This window comes from Solanum lycopersicum, chromosome 1 (assembly GCF_036512215.1).
Source record: "Solanum lycopersicum chromosome 1, SLM_r2.1".
Taxonomy (NCBI): domain Eukaryota; kingdom Viridiplantae; phylum Streptophyta; class Magnoliopsida; order Solanales; family Solanaceae; genus Solanum; species Solanum lycopersicum.
Genome location: NC_090800.1, coordinates 14,632,050 through 14,653,784, shown reverse-complemented (window position 1 = coordinate 14,653,784; position 21,735 = coordinate 14,632,050). Strand labels below are relative to the sequence as shown.

General features: G+C 32.9%; 1 pseudogene; it reads right to left on the bottom strand.

The window, feature by feature from the left end:
• Window positions 1–17,707: 17,707 nt before the first annotated feature.
• LOC104646095 (synaptotagmin-5-like) lies at window positions 17,708–20,272 on the bottom strand (annotated as a pseudogene).
• Between the last annotated feature and the right edge of the window lie 1,463 nt (window positions 20,273–21,735).

Sequence of the window (21,735 nt, the reverse complement as noted above, 5' to 3'; positions counted from 1 at the left end):
TGGTATGAGAATTATAAAATGTTGAACTATCATGCATTATGAAAACTTTGATGTGTTCAATATAGGTACTAAAAAAGTTGACAATTGTAAAAAAATTTAAGTGCTACAAACAAAAAAAATAAAATATTTCATTTTTTTTCTTAAGTCTTTCCATACTCTACTTTTAATATAATCCGATTAGATTGTAGGACTTCTCTAACCTTTGTTCATAATTTTATAAATTAGTTGTTAACGTTCTTTTATATTCAGTTCATAACCATAAACCTAGAACTATTTGGTCATTAACTATTGATGTTTAGCATGTACCTGAAAAAAATATTATTTTGAAATATTTGATCTTTTACTATTATATGTTGGATTTTCTTGAATAACTAGTCTTTTGTTATGTACTTTGGATTTCTAATGTTTGTAACCTTTTCATTTCCTACTTCTAAATACTTCTGCATGTTTCTTGGTTAAGTATAGATTAAATGTTTGTTATTGATATTTTGTTGTGATACGTATATAACTTTATGCATCTATTGTGTATGAAATTATAACTCTAGACGTTAATAGCTTATATAGATGAGGTGGAGACTTTCTTAGATTATGTTTTTACAAAATTAGGAGACCCGAGTTGATATGTTGTCCGTGTATTAAATGTGGTAATGCAACTTCTAGGATACGTGATGTAGTTTTTTCACATTTAATTGTACATCGGATACTATCATGTTATACTCTTTCGTATCACCATGGGGAGATTTCAGGTGAAGAACAATCAAATTTTTAAAAAATAGACGATAATGACATTGAAGAGGTGAGGATGAAATAGATGGTTTGTTGATATAACTTCATTTTTTTCATCCATAACTTTGTCATTAAAGATGAAATTGATGAGAACCCTTTCTACAAACATCTATAATATAAGTTAAACCCAAGAAATGACGTTGGTCTAGGCCAATTGTGCACCGCCTAAATTTCTCTGAGAATCAAATTTAATTCTCTCTCCAGACACAATATGACCTAAGAATGTCACAGACTCAACCCAAAATTCACACTTAGAGAACTTGACATACAAACTATCTATGTCTCAAAGTCTGAAGAACTATTTTAAGATGATTAGCATGATCTTTATTCATTCCTCAAATAGATTAGTAGGTCATCAATGAAGACGATAACAAACGTATCTAAATAACGTTTAAATACCCTATTCATAAGTTACATGAACGCTGCTGGTGTATTAGTCAACCCAAATGACAGGACCGAGAACTCATAATGGTCATATCGGGTTCTGAGCGTCGTCATTCGACTATTACATTCCCTTACTCTCAACTAATGGTAGCCTGATCAGAGGTCAATTTTCGAGAAATAGAAAGCACCCTAAAGCTGTTTGAAACGATCATCAATTCTCGAAATGGGATACTTATTATTGATGGTAACCTTATTAAGTTGACAGTAATCCATACACATCCTAAGTAAACCATCCTTCTTTATCATAAACAAGACCGGAGCAACCCAAGGTGAGATATTGGTCGGATGAAACCCTTATCAAATAGATCTTTTAACTGCTCTTTAAGCTCTTTCAATTCGGCTGGTGCCATTTTGTATGAAGAAATATATATAAGACAGGTATCTTGAAGAAGATCTATACCGAAGCCTATGTCTCTCTCTTAGTAGGGAATCTGGGAAGTTCATCTTGGGAACTCTTTTACTACTGGAACTGATGAATAGGAGGTACCTGAACAGTTGAGTCCTTAACTTGGACCAAGTGATAGACACCTCCTTTATATACTAACTAACTTGCCTTAAGTTACTAAATAAAATGACCCTTAGGTATTGTTGATCTGCTTTTCCACTCTATGACTGACTCATTTAGAAACTAAAACTTGAATCCTTGAGTTCAACAACCAATTGAGGCATAACATCCATGAATCCACTCAATACAAAGAATGACATCAAAATCTACCATGTCTAAAAAAAATAAGTCAACATGGTACTCTTATTGATAAAAAAGGTAAAATCACAATCGACTTTCCCTGCAATAATAGACTCACCAAAAAGTGTGAAAACTCTGAAGGGCTCAAGATGTTGCTCTGAAAAAACATCAAAACTGAAGACTTGACTAATACCAATGATAACATCTAGCTAATCCTCTTGCTCTTGGCTATAAGTGATAGCATAAAAATTGTTTCCTTCTCCGTCTGCCCCTGAAGTAGCTCATCTAGATGTAACTCTATATGGTGAAGCCTCTAAAGAAGACTAGGTTTTATCTCCCTCTTTACTATTTCTCTACATGTTCATAGAACATCATCTTAAAAAATGACCATTCTGGCCACACTTGAATCAATAAGTTAAGACATCACAACACACCCTTGAGTGGATCCTACCACACTTGGAACATGCAGGAGTCTTAATACCCCATTGTGCCTTACAAACTTGCGAATACGCAGATCTAGCTGTAAAGTTCTAAGAATTTTTAGTATTCTAAAGACTTTGGTTTCTTTGTGCATGTGCACTAGCAGATGATGAAGAAGGTCCTTTCTGCATCTCTTAAAAAGAAGACTAGTTCACATTATTCCCTTGCTCCCCGGACTAGTTCTTTATGTCTTAACCCATTATTGTTGAAAGCTTCTCTATCCCTCGACTTTTCCTCCTCAACCTATTTAAAATGGATCATTAACCTTGGTATGTCCATGTCATCTATTAACATCGCAACATTACTTTCCTTACTCCACGGATGAGACAACCTAGCGACAAAACAAGTTTGTTCTACTCCTTATGTCCACAACATTCTAAGCTCTTTTAGATAACATGGGAAAGAAGAATCCCAAAAAGGCCCATTCAAACAAAGCCTAGGTCACAATCGGTTAAGCATAAGCACGAGTTAGAAAGAAACTTTTTAGAGATAAAATATAATGTATGAACTGAGTATGAAATAAGTGAGGAATTTCCTATATGTTGCAGCCTCCTAGTTATAGATGTTGCGCGTTTCACACTGATAACTAGGACTCTATAGAGATGGCTTCATAGAATCCCTAGGACTCTTGAATTCTCTGCACTAATACCAAGTTTTTCATACCCCGAGCATACACCCTAGGTTTTGCTGGCATTTGAAGACCATTGGTGGTCTCGAGTTTACCCTTAGCCTTACTCACTTACTTAGCGGAAGTCATAAATAAATAAATATATTGTTATGAAATAAACAAGAATGTTATAAATGAACATTAAACTTAGACATTAACGTAAAATCAAGTCTTAACATAAGCGTGATAATGAAAATACTACTACTAACTGTCCTTGAAACCTCTAAAATAACTATGATAGATGTTTGGAAAAATTGGAATACAACTCAAGTTGGATCAACTGGGTGGCGGATGTTTATCCTGGTTACCTGCGTCTACATCATAAGATGATGCAGACCAACTAGCATCAGTACATTAAATGTACATGTATCTAATTTGGAATGCTAAAACGACAGCGGCTTCGAAGGAAATTTTGGAAAACTTACCTTGCTCAACTCAACTCAACAATACTTGACTCATTTCAATATAAAATAATTTAAAAGCTAGTGTGATAAAAAGAAAAACAATTTACAAAAAAAGATGTAAACTTTGTGTATCTACAAGAATACAACATAAATACTCAAATGTATGTAAAACTACATATAGTTGTGTATATAAAATAAAATTACTTTTGTTGGATTTTCTCTGATCTACAACCATCACATAAGAGATTTTATGATGATACAACTATCTACCTCACGCTGTCAGTGGATCCTATACCCGACAAAGAACATAAGACCTTAACTACTATGTGGATCCACTAGTCTATTGTGAAAATGGATCTATATAAAAGGTATGACCCTTTTGTACCCATGGTGGCTACATGGTTTTATGGAGATGTGATTTATCTGAACTCGTGCTCTTCCCCAATTCGGTGCTCAATACTACTCCCAAAATATACGAGCTCTTATGTTTTGAAAAAACATACTTTTTTGTGTAATTTTAGAATAATGCTCAAAAAAATATAGCTAAAAGGCTATCTTAGAAATCTCAGTATCCCTTCTTGCTTCATTTATAAAGCTATTACTCTTTTATGAAAAACTAGCCCGAAGGCTCTTTGGAAATCTCGAATTCAGGTCATATTTACATGTGAAAACATTTTAAATATCTTTGGTATTACTAAGTCCCCATATACTTCTTTGCCGATCATAACTTCAACTTTAATCTTTATTGAACTTAAAACATAAGTCTTAAACCAATGTTAAAACGTTTGTGAAAGACTTTGCACACTTAATGAACTTTTTTTTTACCTACTCTTAACAGTTAGACTTCAGTCTTAACTTCTTGACTTAGCTTTTAATGTTCCTTGAATTGAATTATGGATTCAAGGTTATAATTCATGTTTTGGGATTCTTTGTATGTGTTTAGAAATCATTTGAAATAATTAGAATCAATGGAAAGTGTTAACACACTTTAAAATGGCTTATACAGGTTGTATGAAGAATACTTGATGAAAAACACAAATTTAGGCACATCTGGGATGCACCAGGCCAACCCCAATGTACTGAGGTGCATTTTGGGCTCGCTGAGGGCACACCGCCCCAGTCTTTCTAGCGATATGGGGGCGTGACGTACCTTACTCTCCCCATGTGTGTCTTATTAATTCTTCCCCTCATTTTATGATCTTAAACCATTTTAAATTGATTTCTTTTCTCAAATTCAGTTTAGATTCATGAACGCACATCATATACACAAGGATCTAACCAAATTAACTAAAGAAACATCACTTTACTTCAACAAACTGCTATATCTCAACTAAAGTTCAAGAACGAAAGCAATTCAATAACAACGATCGAGAACATTAAATTTCCCATTTTAGAACAAATTCAGCTTAATCAAAGATGTTTGGCACGTGATTGAAAAAACCTAACGTTATGGAAATCTCACATACCTTGTGGGATTAAATCCTTGACGAAATCCGCAATCAATTACCTACGAAGCGACGAATCTTGCTTTCCCTCTTCTCTTTTCTATTGCGTTGTTTCTCAAAAAACCCTAGCGTAGGTTGTCAATTGTCTAACTCAACCAATTAAGTTTAGACCCCAATTTAATTGCTAAATAATGAATTAATTAAGTTTGGTATGGAAAAGACAAAACTACCCCTTACAAATCTGGATTGGACTTTTCTTATTAAATAAACCAAACTTCCAAAGGGCATATCTCGCTCACACAAACTTTGAATTGTGGCAAACTTGGCGGCATTGGAAAGATCATCCGAAGATCATTCAAACATTACCTGGAAGTACACCTAACTCATCCTGAGATTGGAGTTATGGCCGTTTGAAGTTTACCAAAAACTCATATTTCCTAACTTAACAAATTTCCAGTTTTTTTTACTTCCAAAATAGCTATTTTACGTTCTTCGCTTATTAATAGCTATTTCAAATTGCGGGATGTTACAATATATAACCCTTGAGAACATACTTCCTCGAATGAGATTACTCTTACTAGGATAAGGGTTAAAATATCAAGTCGAATAACCCACAAGAAAATACGAACAAACAACATGCTAACTCATAATTTATAAATAAGTACTATGAAGAGAATTAGTAACTTGGCTAGCACTTTCTCTTTTTTGAAGGATAATTGAATATCTCCCTAGTATCTTTCTCAACAAATTGGTTCCTTCAAAGAACCTTGACTGATGCTATCTTTTTTGTCTTTAATTTGCGAACTTGGTGATCTAGAATCTGAATAGGAATCTCCTTATAAGATAAGTTATCCTTGATTCTATTATTTTTAGTTTGAATGATCAATGAATGATTACCCATGCATCCTGCATTTTTTAAACATAGAAATGTGAAATATGGTATGAACCGCTGCTAACCCTCGTGGTAGGTCCAACTCATGAGCTACATCGTCAATCTTCTTTCATATTCGATAAGGTCCAATATACCGGGGACTAAGTTTACCTTTCTTCTCAAACCTCATAACACCTTTCATAGGTGAGAATTTTAAATACCCAATCATCTACTTCATACTCTAACTTCTTAGAGTAGGATTTCTTCTAAAGATTCTACGACAATTTCAACCTCTCTTGAATCACTTTCACCTTCTCCATAGCTTGATTAATAAAGTATGGTCCTTTCAACCCTGCTTCACCAACTTCAAACCATCCAATGGGGGATCTGTATCTTCTCCTATGAATAGCTTCTTGTGGAGCCATTTGCATTCTAAAGTGGTAATTGTTGTTGTAAGAAAACTCATAAGAGGTAGGTAATCATCCCAATTTCCTTTGAAATCAATCACACAAGCCCTCAACATATTTTCTAAAGTATGAATAGTTGTCTTTGCTTTACCATCAATCCGAGTCCTAACATCAGAGTGATAATGTAAAGGCTTTTAAACTACTTACTGTCTATAAAGCCTCTAAAATAATTGTGATGGATTTTGGGACAAACACCACAACATTCTAATGAACTAAACTATAAATAAATAAAAGAGTGCTCCGGAATGAAAGGAGGCTCATAAATAGACTCTAAGTGCTCAAGTTGCATCAACAGTGCACTGGATGATAATCCTGGCTACCTACTTCTACATTATAAGACGATGCAGAGCAACTAGCATCAGTATATTGAAGTTCGATTCTGCGCGCTAGAATGCTAAAACGACATAGGCTTGGAAGGGAAACTTGAAAAACATACTGGGCTAAACTCAACTCAACACTACTAGACTCATTTCGATATAAAACAATTTGAAAGCAAGTGAGATATAAAAAAATGGTTTAAAAACGGGATGTCAACTCTGTGTATCTAAAAGAGTACAATATAAACATTGAAATGTATGTAAAACTACATATAGTTGTGTATATAAAAAGATAAAAACTTTTGTGGCAGTATCTCAAATCGACAACCATCACATAAGGTCTATAGTGATAATAAAACTCTCTACCTCACAATGCCAACACATCTTCTACACCACCAAAGGCGTAGAACCTTAACTACTAAGTGGATCTACTAGTCTGTTGTGAAACATGATTCATCTGTAAAGTATGACCATTTTCTACCCATGGTGGTTATATGGTATTATCGATACATAAGTTATCTGTACTCATGGTCGTCCCCAATTTGGTGCACAATACTACTCGCGAAATATAGTAGCTCGTATGTTTTAAAAAAACATACTTCTTTTGTGATTTCAGATAAGTGCTAAAAAAAACATAGCTCAAATGCTATCTCAGAAATCTTAGTTTCTCTACTTACTTCTTTTAGAAAGCTATTACTCTTTTCTGAAAAACTAGCCGAAGGCTCTTTGAAAATCTCAGTTTCCGGTCTTATTTAAATATGGAAATATTTTAAATCTCTTAGGGTATACTAACTCCCGATATACTTTTTTGAAGATCATAACTTCAAATTTAATGTTTATTGAACTAAAAACTTAAGTCTTACAACAATGTTAAAACGTTTGTGAAAGATTTTAAAAACTTTATCAACTTCTTCTTGACTTATATCTTAACTTTTAGACTTGAATCTTAACTGCTTGACTTAGCCCTTAACTTTTATTCAATTGAATTATGGATTCAAGGTTATAAATCATCTTTTGGGATTCTTTCTATGTCTTTAGAAATTATTTGACGTAACTAGAATCGATTGAAAGTGTTAATACGATTTAGAAAAGCTTATACGGACTCTATGACAAAAACATGATATGGGGCGCGCCACGCTAACCCCAAAGTACGGAGGCACACATTGGGCGCACTGTAGGCGCGCCGCCCCATCCTTCCTAGAGCTATGGGGGTGAGATGCGCCTGGCTGTCTGGAGGTGCGTCTGACGGATTCTTACACTGATTTTCTTATTTTAAATCATTTTAACTAGATCCATGGAAAGTATTAATACGGTTTAGAAAATCTTATACGGGCTGTATGACGAAAACTTCATGAAAAAAACCAAATAAGGTTCATATGGGGCGCGCCACGCTAGCCCCAAAGTAAGGAGGCACACTTTGGGTGCACTATAGGCACGCCGCCCCATCCTTCCTAGCGCTATGGGGGTGAGATGCGCCTGGCTGTCTGGAGGTGCGTCTGACGCATTTTTACACTCATTTTCTTATTTAAATAATTTCAACTCGATCCACATAATATAAAAAAGGATTTAACTCAATGAACTCAAGAAAAAACACTTTCACATCAAGAAACTCCAAAATCTCAACGTATTTTCAAAAACAAAAGCAATTGAAGAACAACCATCAAGAACATTGAAATTCCCATATTTTGCAAAAAAATTAACGATAAATCAAATATGCTTTAAACGTGGGTTAACAATACCAAATTTATGGAAAACACACATACCTTGTGGGATCAAATCCCTCATGAAAGCGTTGAATCTGTCTTTCCCTCTTCCGTTTTCTCTTGTGTTTTTTCTCCAGTAACCCTAGCGTAAATATCCAATTGTCTAAAATGAACAAATTCAGTTTAGACCACAATTTTATTGCTAAAAACGAATTAATTATGTTGGGTAATAAAAGACTAAACTACCCCTTATAAATCTTGATTGGACCTATCTTACTCGAAAAACCCAACTTCCAAAGGGCATATCTCACTCATAGGGAATCGGAGTTGTGCAAACTTGGTGGCGTTGAAAAGATAATTAAAAGATATTTACAATTATAACTGGAAGTACACCTACCTCACTCTGATCTAAGAGTTATGGCCGTTTGAACTTCATAAAAAATCATATATTCAACTTGAAAGATGTTACAAATAAGTCATTTATGATGTTGTTGATGTTTTAAAAATATGATTTATTGTTGGACGGAAGAAACTTGCCGTATTCATATTATGAGGCCAAAAAAGGTAATTTGAGATCCTGTGCTTTATTTTAAGAAGATTGATGCATGTACGAATAATTGCATGTTATATTGAAAAGATTATAATTGTGTTCAATCATGCAACGTTTATGGTGCATCTAGATGGAAGGATAATAAACATTGTACCGAACCAAATTGAAAAAGGAAAAAAAGATACCATGCAAGATTTTATGTTATTTTCCTCTAAATCCAAGGCTTCAAAGATTATTTATGTTCTCAAAGATATCTCCTTTTATGTAATGAAATCATGTCAAAACAGTTGATGATGGAATAATGAGGCGTCTAGCTAATTCAATGGCATCGAAAAAATTTGATGAGCTTCACCCATCTTTTGCTGTTGAGCCTCGTAATGTACGACTTGGACTTGTTAGTGATGGTTTCCAACCATTTGAAATATCTAAAAATATGTACAACATTTTGCACGTGGTGCTTACTCCCTCTAATTCGCCACCTTGTCTTTCCATGAAGCAAGAGTATTTTATTTTACTAATGTATATGCATGGCCCTCAGAGTCCTTGTGATTCAATTGATGTCTATCTGCAACCTTTGATAGAGGAGTTAAATGATTTATGGGAAAGTGGAGCTGAGACATACGATTCATAACATGCAGATTGTGGACGAATAATGACTTAAATGGATGGAGTACAAAAGGAAAACTGGCTTGCCGATATTGCAATATAATACATATTATACAAGATAATAAATGGACAAAACACTGTTATATGAGTCAAAGACGCTATCTTCCTCTTAATCACAAACGGAGAAATGATAAAGCATCATTTGATAACACAATTGAGCACAGGCCACCTCTTGAAATGTTTTCTGGTGATGATATTCTTGATAATATTGTTGATTTAGATGGGTTGCAATTAAAAAAGGATCTACAGAAGAAGATTAAAATATCACTCAATAAAAGGGGTGATAACTGAAATAAGAGGAGTATATTCTTTGCTCTTCCATATTGGAAAACCTTATCGTTTTGACATAATCTTGATGTGATGCACATTGAAAAAAATATATCTGACTACATTTTGGGGGCAATATTAGATGTCAAAGGATAAAATAAGGACACCTTGAGTAATCGGTTGGATTTACAACAATTAAAAGTACAAAAAGAATCGCATCCAATACAAAATTGAGATAAATTTGAGTTGTCTGCAGCACTTTACACATTATTTGATGAAGACAAGTAACTTTTGAAGAATTTTAAAGTCCAAAAAGGATTATCCTCAAATATTTCGCAATTTATCAACCTTAAGGATAAAAAAATTTCAAGGTTAAAAATTCATGATTGTCATATAATTCTACAACATTTTATTTCCTCTTGTAGTGTTTGGTATGCTTTGAAAATCCATATCTGAAAAACTTATTGAGTTGTCTATTTTTTTCAAAGAGCTTGGAGCAAAATTTTTGAGCGTAGAGGAGTTGGAACAAATAGTAGCTCAAATACCAAGAACATTGTGCAAGTTAGAAAAGGTGTTCCCTCATGTATTTTTTGATGTCATGGTGCACTTCTCTATTCATCTACCTCATGAAGCTATGATTTACGGACCAATTCGATATCGATGGATGTATCAAATAAAGAGATACCACCACTATTTGAAGTGTTTTATTGATGATATGGATCACCCTGAAGGTTCGATTGTGGAGGGATATTAAGCAGTTTAATGTATGATTTTATGTCAAGGTATTTGAATACAATAAAGATAAAGTTCAATTCTTTGAAGAGAAATTATGATGGTGGTGTAATTGAATTTAAAGGTGGTTTGACAATATTTTGTGATTATTTTTATTTTAAAATATAGCACAGCAGACAAACTTTATTCAAATGATATGGAGGACACACATTTTTATATTTTGAAGAACTGTAATGAAATTAAACCATTTCTCGACTAAGTATTGATTGAATACAATAATTTATTTACACCTTGTCTATATGTTTAATTTAAAATAACATTTAAGACTTCAATTCTTTGTTAGAAAATTTTCAAAAAATTATTGTGAGACCTCTAGAAAAAAGTTTAGATATGGAGTTGAATAGAATTTTCATTAGTAGATTACAAAAAGGGTTTATAGAAACTAATCGGTTCTTTTAAATGAATTATGAAATTATATATTGTTTCCTCAAAAGTTATTTGATGTTGTTAGGTTGCAGGGTTAAACATACATGATGATAGTAAGATAATAGAAGATTTCCTATCTTTATCACGTGGTCCTCTTTCATATCTCACAAGATTCAAAGGACATATTGTTGGCGGATATAGGTTTCATGTGAAAGAGTATGATCAACATTTCAAAACTTAATATTTTTGAGTGGTTGTATTAAGTGTGATTTGTGAACAAAAAAACCATATGAATTACTATGGCTAGTAAACCGAGGTTTTTCAATTACAACTTGATGAGTGAAGAAGAATGATTTTATTCCGATGTTTGTTGTTTGATGTGTATGATCAAAAGAGGGGAGTTAAAAATGGATGAATATTTTAAAATGAATGAGCCTTTTAAATTAGTAAGCCATGCATCACAAGTATTTTATGTTATCGATCATTCCAATAAAGGTTAGAACATAGTGTAAAAGGATCAACCTCGTCATTTTTTTGATAATTTCAAAAAAAAAGGATGATGACTTAGAAGAGATTGATAACTCTACAAAATTAAAAATAAAAAGAACTCATTAAGGTTTGGAGCTTTGTCATTCTTTCTTTAACTTTATTAATTTTTTTACAGTAATGATTCTTTATAGTATTTTCTATGAAATTTTTCTGATGCACTTGGTCTTTAATGTTACCTTGATTTTACTGTAGTAGAAATGGTTATTGTAAGGAAACTATTTTACATGTATATGTGTCTCTTTTCTGAATGTGTTTTCAATTAAAATATCTTCTTATGAAAATCATCATAACCTATTTAAACTTTTGGTTGGTAGAATTTTCTCATTTTTATTTTGTATTACCTAGGTTTACATGAATCCCTCACAAACTATGAAGTATGAAATGGGATAAACATCGAAAATTCTGAAGCATGAACTCATTTGCCTTAGCAAAGGAACTAGGCCAAAGTTTGAAAACTATGAGCACTATCAAATTTAATGCTGATCATTGGACTCCGATTGCCAGAAATAGAAGTTACTATACAACAACTTCTAAGTTGAATAAGCTAGCACGGTATAGTTTCCATGTGCATCCTTGTTTTGAAGAAAATGAAGACAATGTTCCCCTCCATCAAGAAGTTCTAATAAATCGATGCAGTTTGACTAGTCATGCAAGGGGTCAAGGACAATGCTTAATGATAAATGCTTAAAAATGGACTATGATTGGTGAAATTCAAATACTACAACAACTTCTAGTCGAAAAAAGCAAGCAAAGTTAAGTATCCATGTGCCTCCTGATTTTAATCCAATGGAAGACAATGATGCCCTCTTTCTAGAAGTGGAAGTGACTCGAGATACTCAAAGAAGTGATCATTTGCAAAAAAGTTAGTGTTATTAATATGTTTGATAAAGAAATTCTACTTAGCTTTCTCTACTTAATCTCCTTTGTATTCTTTTTGAAACTGATAGGAATAAACATCTAATTATTGTTGACTTACATAAAATTTGCATCCACATTTGAAGTTGATAAGTCCAAACAGTTATTGAAGTGCCTCGAGTTGCTAAGATCAATTGCAGTAGGAGTTGACATAATATACCACAAATACAAAATATTACAGTTGAAATAAAATGAACAAAAACTGAATATATTAATTTTTAGGTTGAGGCACAAATATCGTATTCTCTTTAAGGAGATTCAAGCCCACTGCAACATAATCTACACCGATCCAGCAATATAACTCTTGACTTGTCCCCTCCAAGATACAATAGATCAACAACAATGTGTAACTCAAACAAGTCTGGATTAGTTGAAGAGTCCAAATCTCAACAAAACAACACCTTCCTTCAACATATAATACTCTCTTTTGTGTAGTGAATATAGTTGAAGACTTAGAATATTTTCTATGTCTCAACTCTCTCTTTCACTACACTAACCTCAATATAATACCACTGATCTTGTGCACTCTATATTTTTTTGTACTTATCTTTTCTTCTCGTATTTCAACACAAATGAAGACTACACTATTTATAGGTGATGAATACTTCCTTGCAATGAATAGGAGACAGTGGGTGGTAAATTTGCAAAATGAAAGACTCAAATGTTACATAAGTTACAAGACATAAATATAGAATAATGGATGAAATGAAAAGTTGGTGGTTATATAAGTTACTAAAAACTAATGACCATTTTGTTCCACAGTTGATGAGAGTAAAGAGGTAATGTCCATCAATAAACATAACATGATATATAATGTGAGATATAGTATATATAACTATCAATATAAAAATGTCACACCAACAGTGCCCACTTATTTTAATATTAAGATTAGAGAGATTTTCATAGTTTAGTTAAAGGTAAACTATTATGCATAATGATGGGGTGATATGCATTGAACCTTCACTTAGTAAAACAATAACATTTACTCCAGAATAAGTATTGTTCTCATACTTGAACTATGATTGCTTAAGGGAAATAAAGAATAACTGCTTACATACAATAATTAAGGTGTTGACATAAACTTTAATAGCCAACATATTACGGCCTTGTGCTAACCCAGTTTCATGAGTGTTTTTGAGAACAAGCTCATTCTCATACAAAGCAACCTACTTTCACACTCACATAGGTGAAATCTGTCAAGGGTGCTCCTATAATTTGACACCCCACTCATACGAGATACAGACTTTCATTAAGAATTTGAAGACTCAACCTCCACAAATAATTATAGGATAAATGCACTCACATCATAGGGATTGAATAAAAATAACACTAGTGCATCTCACAACAAGTCATTATATGATTCGTTCTTCCCATTAAACAAGGTTATCAGATCTCTAGTTCCCAGGTTGGGTTTCCTCATATATTACTCAAAATTTATGAACTTCAATTTTCATCCCCCTCGATATGCTTTAGACTCTTTATCTTGCTTAGACCTTAGTTCATGAATCTGCAAGATTATCACAAGTTTTAACACAATCAACATTAATGGTATACCAATGATCAATATGATCTCACAATATTAAGTTTTTCTCCTCATGAGTCTAAATTACCATTATAATAACAATTTTATATTTAACCACTATAGTGGTGCTTTCACATTTAATCAAAATTAGAAAAATTATTTTCTCAAAATAAAGAAGTTTAATTTATTAATTGTTTCTACTTCAACCTTCATAATAGAGATAGCGAAAAATAATTTGTTTTTGTCATCCCCCCAAATAACACCTAATTTTTTCTCATCTAGTTTTGTTGTACCTTCAAAGTACTTTTACTGCAAATACAACATCAAGTCAAGTTGTAAGTCACATAGCTCATATTTTTATTAGACTAGCAAACTCTATATATTTTTATTTGTCACAACTTTCTCACACAATTGAATGAAAATAGTTGCAAGACTCACACAACAAATAAAATTGCATTTCACAATTATCTCAATATTATATGACTTGACAAGGAAAACTTTATAACATGTTTTATGGTACTTTTTCATTTCAAGAATGAAATTTATCTCACCATAACATTTCATGTTAAATGACAACTAAAAATGGTTTACATAATTTGTTTTAAACTATCATTTTAGGGCTAAAAATAATCAAATTATAGACAAATAATAACATGCAATTTATTCCACAATTAATATATATGCACTCACAACACTTTTTTGGGCATTTTTCAAAAATACAAAGATCACAATTTTACAATAATTTTTTTTCTTCATTTAATAAACCCCCCACTATTTCAAGAATTCAAACATCATTTTTTTCATGAAAAGTAGACTCACTTTATTCATGAAAATACTAGGTAATTTGTTTTCTTTAACTTTTTTCCACATTTGAGCAAGTAGAAAATACTTTACCGTACACCTCTTTTCTTCCACGTCTTGAAGAGAGCGACATTTGAACGGAATGTTGTTGAGATCCCTATCTTGATATCCACATTTTTTCAAAGTGTAACAAAACATGCATCCTTAAAATTGTTGGCGTAATATACCACAAATACAAAATATTACAATTGAAATAAGAGGAATAAAAAATGGATATATTAATCTTTAAGCTGAGGCACAAATATCTCGCGCTCTTTAAGGACATTCAAGCCCACTACGACATAATATACACCGATTCAGCAGTATAACTTTTGACTTGTCCCCTCCAGGATACAACAACTCAACAAAAGTGTGTAACACAAACAACTCCGGATTAGTTGAAGAGTCCAAAGCTCCACAAAAGAACACCTTCCTTCAACATATAATATTCTCTTTTGTATAGAGAATATCGTTGAAGACTTAGAATATTTTCTATGTCTTAGAATATTTTTTATGTCTCAACACTGTCTTTCACTACACTAACATCAATATAATACCACTCATATTTTTCACTATATATTTTCTTGAACTTCTCTTGTTTCTTCTCCTATATAAACACATATGAATACTACACTGTTTATAGGTTTTGAATTTTTCCTTGCAATGAATAGGAGATAGTGGGTAGTAAATTTGTAAAATTAATGGGTCAAATGTTACATAAGTTACAAGACATAAATATAGAATAATGGATGAAATAGAGAGTTGATGGTTACATAAGTTACTAAAAATTAATGACCATTTTGTTCCACAATTGATGTGTAAAGAGGCACAAATGTAATGTCCATCAATAGACATAACATGATCTATAATGATATAATGTATATAACATTAAAATGTCAAACCAACAATAGGAATTAACTTTAAGTTTTGATATCACTATTTGAGTGAAGATTTAATATTATTTTAGTCAAACAAAGATGATGTGAGTGAAAAGTTATCTGTCAATCTTATATTAAACGATCATGTTGTTATCTCTCATGGTGAAAGAAGTAACTTTTAGAGCCTTGAAAATAAATAAGTATGATTTGGGGAGCCTGATTTATATTACTCTAAGTACAAATTAAAATGATTACACATTAGAGTTCATTTATATTTATATTCCTCTTATACTCATTTTATCCTTGTGGAGTGGATGCAGTTGTGCTCTGGAATCACATTGATAACAAGAAATACAGTTGTGGATATTATCACATTTTTCTCTGCATGCTTTGTCTAGTTGTCCCGTGGTTTGGCACTGTCGATTGGTACCTCTCAAAGGCGAAGAAAATTTAGTGACCCGATAGCATGGTATTTTGGATATTGTGTATTACAATCTTATAGAGCTGAACTTGACACCTAAAACATAACTGCTGGATCATTCCCCAAATTCTTTTTATTATTTAGTGTTTTGTTGGGTAGGTAAAGTTGAAATGAAAAATGAAATGTTGCGACTTTCATGAAGAGTTTTGACTTTAATAAAGTGTTGCGATTTTTATGAAAAGTTGTGACTTCTACGAAAAGTTGCGATTTTATGAAAAGTTGTGACTTTTATAGAAGGTGGTGACCTTTCCGAAAGATTGTGACTTTTCTGGTAAGGCACAATGAGAAACTTTTTGCATTATCCTTTTTTTCTATGAATTGAGAAATTTCCTCACATTTCAAAAAAAGGATTTCTAGACTTTTCAACTACTACCAAATTTAGTAGTCTAAGTGTACTTTACTGCCATTAAGTGGCTTGCTGACATCAATATTTTGGGTATCAATACATTGGTGATTGATATCATTCTATACTTGAAGGACATATTTCAAATCAAACCTCGAATAGTAGAGGAGATTAATTTTATTAAGGGGACACTGTGCATTCAGTGGACTTGATCTTCTTTATGTTTTCTAGATTTTGGTATGTGTTACAAATTTTAGATTTGTGAATTAATTTTTATTGTTATGTTCTTCACTAGTTCATTAAACTTTGTAACTTTAAAAAATGCTAATCTTTTATAAATGCTTTGCTAATGCAGTTGATTTTAGAGGGTAAACAGTCTTTAGTTGTACTACACTTCCATGATGATCGAGACTACATGCTTAGAGAATTAGGCATACTATGTTTTAATTAGGATGTGTTCCTTTTTTCAGAACTGAGTTCCTTTCCTACACATTCACCTTAGTATCTGTGTTGTGTGTTAAATCCTTACTATAAAGTTTTAGAATAATGGTCGCTAAACATGTTGAGCTTTCTTTTTTAAAAAAAAAAATTACTCAATTTTTATTCTTCTCCAGCTTCAACTTCAGATTTTGTTCAAACGGTTCACGGCTTTACAGTATCTGTTCTGGTTATAATAAATCAAGAACAGAAAATATTTGATTATACGTGCTGTCGTTCCAAGTCAATTAGGCAATCAAAGAAATTTTACTCCCTGTACAAAACTAACAAGAATATAACACTGAAGTTTGATGTTCATTATTGGTAGTCTATGTATATTGGTTGTGGATTCCATTTGAGACGCAAGTTCAGTTTCCTTGATTTAGTCTCGGCTTATTCGTATGAGTCTTTGTATTCACCTTCCATTATAACCCTTGTTAAAGTCAGTATGCATTTTCCCATGAAATCCTTTCCAAATGTGTCATGGTTCCAGACTTTCAGCATTAACATTTCATGTAATCTGTCCTCAAAAACAAAGTCAAAATTTTTATTCCATACCGGATTTAGACTTTCATTTACAACCCTGGTTTTTCTCTAACTACATAGGGGTCAGCCTTCCCCCCCCCCCCCCCATTCCATATTAGGTGGGGATAGGTCATTAGTTGATAGCACTGTAACAGAAAGTACCCCTCGTAGTACCTATCTTCTATTTTTATTGCATTTCCGCTTGCTAACTTCTTTTCTTTCTGCCAAGTTTCGAAAAACACTCTCTAATGAAATCATTGACTTATTCTATGAAAAAGGGATTATTACTCCATCGTTCATGCAATTGGGGCAGTACAATAGCTCCAAGTGAACTTGGCACCTATTTTTCTGATCTCTCTGAATTTCCAAATCATTAACCAACATCAACCAGATATCCTTCACATTACCATGCTCAAGCTTATTTAAACAGATATGGGCACATCTAATCAGTTCAGCTGACTGAAACTTCTCATCGTCATAGATTTTTACTATTAAGTATTGTGTCAATGGATCTTCGACTATGAACTAAAAATGCTCATATTAGAAATTGGGTTAACTTCATTCTATCTCGTAGAGGGCGTACATGTATTATATCATTAGGATCAGATTATTGAAAGAGATCATTATTTGTTAATTCTTTTCCTAGAAGATGTTTCACCTCCAATATTCTGGTAGGCTGAATTCAAGGTCAGTATATTCCCCAGGTTAAATGACAATAACTTTTCAAACTGGCCACGTGATAGAGTATTCAACAGTGTCCCCGATGGTTCCCTCAATTGCCTAAGAAAGGCCAGGAATTGCTCTCATGTCACCACTAACTACTTTAAGCGTAAAATCCAGCCTTTTCTTCTGCCTTAGAGAATATAGCATACAGCTCCGAAGCAAGGAAACTCATCCACAAATGCCCTGAAGATGTGCCTTAAAATACCAGTAAACCCAATGTTATTTCACTTGCACTGGTAACGCTACAACTCAATAAGTCTTTATATCGAGTATTATGCTTGGCTTCTCATCCCATTGCATTTCTAATTCCATTGTTATACACTAACTTCCATCTCCCATAATCAAAACCACTGTGAATTGTGGAGCAACTGTACCAAGAGTGAATTTTGAAAAAAATCACAGGCCTATATTGTTCAAAAATTGGCTCCACACTTGACTTTACTAGCTTTCATGCTGATGAGAATTAGCCATGAAAAGTTATTTTCTCGTTGGTGATTAAATGATTAATTTATGATTTAAAAGTTATATGTTATTACTATCAGACAATCTGTTACGATTTGACCTCAAATTGTTTTTTAACAAAATGAAGAATGTGATGAAGATTAAAGAACGTGTTGTTGAAGAATTGTGGAGCCATCTGAAAAGAATGATCATACTTTTATTGTTGGTGCATATCTAGAAACGTTTTAACCTATGCATCTATTTCATTTTATCAACTTTTTGGATTTGATAGATGTCAAACATGTTTTTTTGTATAATCTTGTGTCGAACATCTATGTTATTTAGATGTTATGTTAAACATGAATGTTTTTAAGATATTGTGTTGAACGCACATTTATATCTAAGATTCTAGTATGTTTTCGTTCATGGCAAAACAATTATGAAATTTTATATTAATTTTTTTTATGGCTAGTGAGAAAAATGATATTAATATCGAGAACACCTCGAGGAACACAAAAACTGTATATAATTATTTGAAACTAAATTTGTGAAACAAACTTTGTTGTTAAATTTATTTAAAGCAACCAAAAGAAATTTAAACTTGGTCTGTAAAAGTAATGTATTCAATGAAAGAATCTGACCACTAAAAGTACTTGTAACGACTGGAAATTGTGGTTTTACTTCAATGTGGTAAGGACAAAAATGACCATCCACGAAGGGAATTTATGGTTCCATTGCCGCTAAGTGATATCTAAAGAAGGGCTATGCAACTCGATCGTTAACCTTTGACGACGGAGATTTTAACGTCCACTGACGATGACTTTTTTCTCGGTCGTTATTGACCTTTACCTACTGGATATTGACTTTTGATGAATGAATTTCCTTTATTTAAAAGTCATTTTTCTTGTAGTGTGCATAGAATATCATAACTCAATACTTCAAATAAATAATGAAAAGAACCTATGGTAATTGAAGGAAATCGTAACTGAATTGGGAACTCTACCATTTGAATAAAGAAACATCGGAAATCCATGGATGAAAATTATAATACCTTGAATCCCAATACTAGCCTTCAATAGAGAAATGGTACCTTACCTTGAAACCCTAGATGAATCCTTCGTCTTATTTTTCTTCAAGTTCTAGAGAGAATTATTTGAAAGTTCTTCTTTTTGGGTGAGTTTAGAGAGAACAATTTCTTTCAGGAAATTTTTGCGGTAAAAAGACATATATAGGGTTCTCAATATAGGAAAACCGACATAGCATAGGTACTAATTAATTATGAAAAGACCCAACTATCCCTGAACTTAATTGCAAGTTTTGACCCACGAGACCCCACTGTCGGACCATGGTCATGATTACAAACTGTGTGGTACGGCCGTCAATGATGGCTAGAAATCTATTATTAGGGCTTTCAAACAACGGGACACCAACAACCACCAGTGTTATAAACCAACAATCTGTTGGTCAGGCAATGGTTCAGGGCCCTCGAACAGTTGCACGCAGCCCGTGGGTGGACAACATGGGTTACACCTGTAACATCTGGGAATTGGTTTCATTTTCCTATTTTGGATATGGTATGTTACATAATCGAACTCCAAAACGTACAAGTCGGTGCACTTCCCTATCGAACTCTTTCATTCCTTCTTCAACATGATCAGAACTCCCCATTGATAACCTGCTCAAGGCATCATCGAGAAGATTGACTTAACTTGGATGTTAGAGGATATTGATATACACATCTTTGAGAAGCTCTAATTGCCTCCTTTGTTGAAGATATAACCCTTCGGAGTGAAAACGTAGTGAAAGCTTTTGTGGTCCATGAACACATCCACATGAATTCCATAGAGATAGTGATTCTATATTTTAGAGAAAAATACACACTGCTCGAAACTCGAGATCATGAGTTGAGTAGTTCCTCTCGTGAATCTTATGATGTATGGAGGATTAGGCTATTGTCTTATCATTCCATTAGTAGACAATAAATCCCTACCATGGACTCATCACAATAAACAAAAAAAACCTTTGTATCCTCTAGTAGAATCAACACTTGAGCCGTAGTTAACCGAGTTTTAAATCCTAAAAGCATTGGTCACAAGCTTTAGACCATTGAACTTAGTTGTCTTCTTAGTAAGCTAAGTCAATAAGGATGAAATAGATGAAAACCCCACATCAAATATTTTGTAGTAACTAGCCAAAGCGAAGAAACTCGTTATGTCACTTACGGATCTGGTTAGGGCATATTTTGCATTGCCTTAATCTTTTGAGTGTCGATGCGGATTCATTAATCAAGAAAATGTAGACAAAGAACGCTATAGATCCTCCTCATTTCTTAAATAAATCAATATGTCATCAATGAACTTGATAACAAACATTTCTAGATACAACTTAAATACTTTGTACATATGATGCATGAATACAACGTGAGTGTTAGTCAAGCCAAAAGGATATAATAAGGAACTCATAATGAACAAAGCGATGCTGAAAGATGTCTTTGGGATGTCACATTAAGTAATGACAGCTAGATCTAAGGTCTATCAAAGAAAAACAAGTGGAACCTAGAAATTGCTCAAAAAGTTCATCAATTCTCCTCAACAAATATTTATTCTTTATGGTGACCTTGTTTAATTGGCTATAATTTATACACATACTCACAGAGGCATCTTCCTTTCTCACGAAAAAGACAGTAGCGCCCTAACGTGAGACCCCTGGTCAAATAAAATACTTATCAAGAAGATCTCCCAACTTCTGTTTTAAGTCAACACGAGCTATTATATATGGATAAGAGATAATGTATCAAAACTATTAATTAACTCGGACTAAGTGATAAATCTACCCCTTAGAAACTTAATTTTTCCCTTAATGTATAAAATGAAACGACTCTTGGCAATTGAGGAACTACTCTTCTACTATAAAACAAGCACATTAGGAAACTGAAGCTTGAGTACTGGAGTTCTAGAATAGATTGAGGCATAGAAAGCATCAAGTTAGTCCATATATCGTATAAAAGTGATATCCACCATGTCTAACTTAACTATGTGTTAGGTTATTAACATTTTAATATGAATATTTAACATATTAAATTGCTTTATTTTGGAGTTATAAGAATGACATTTTGTAGGCATTTGTGTTTT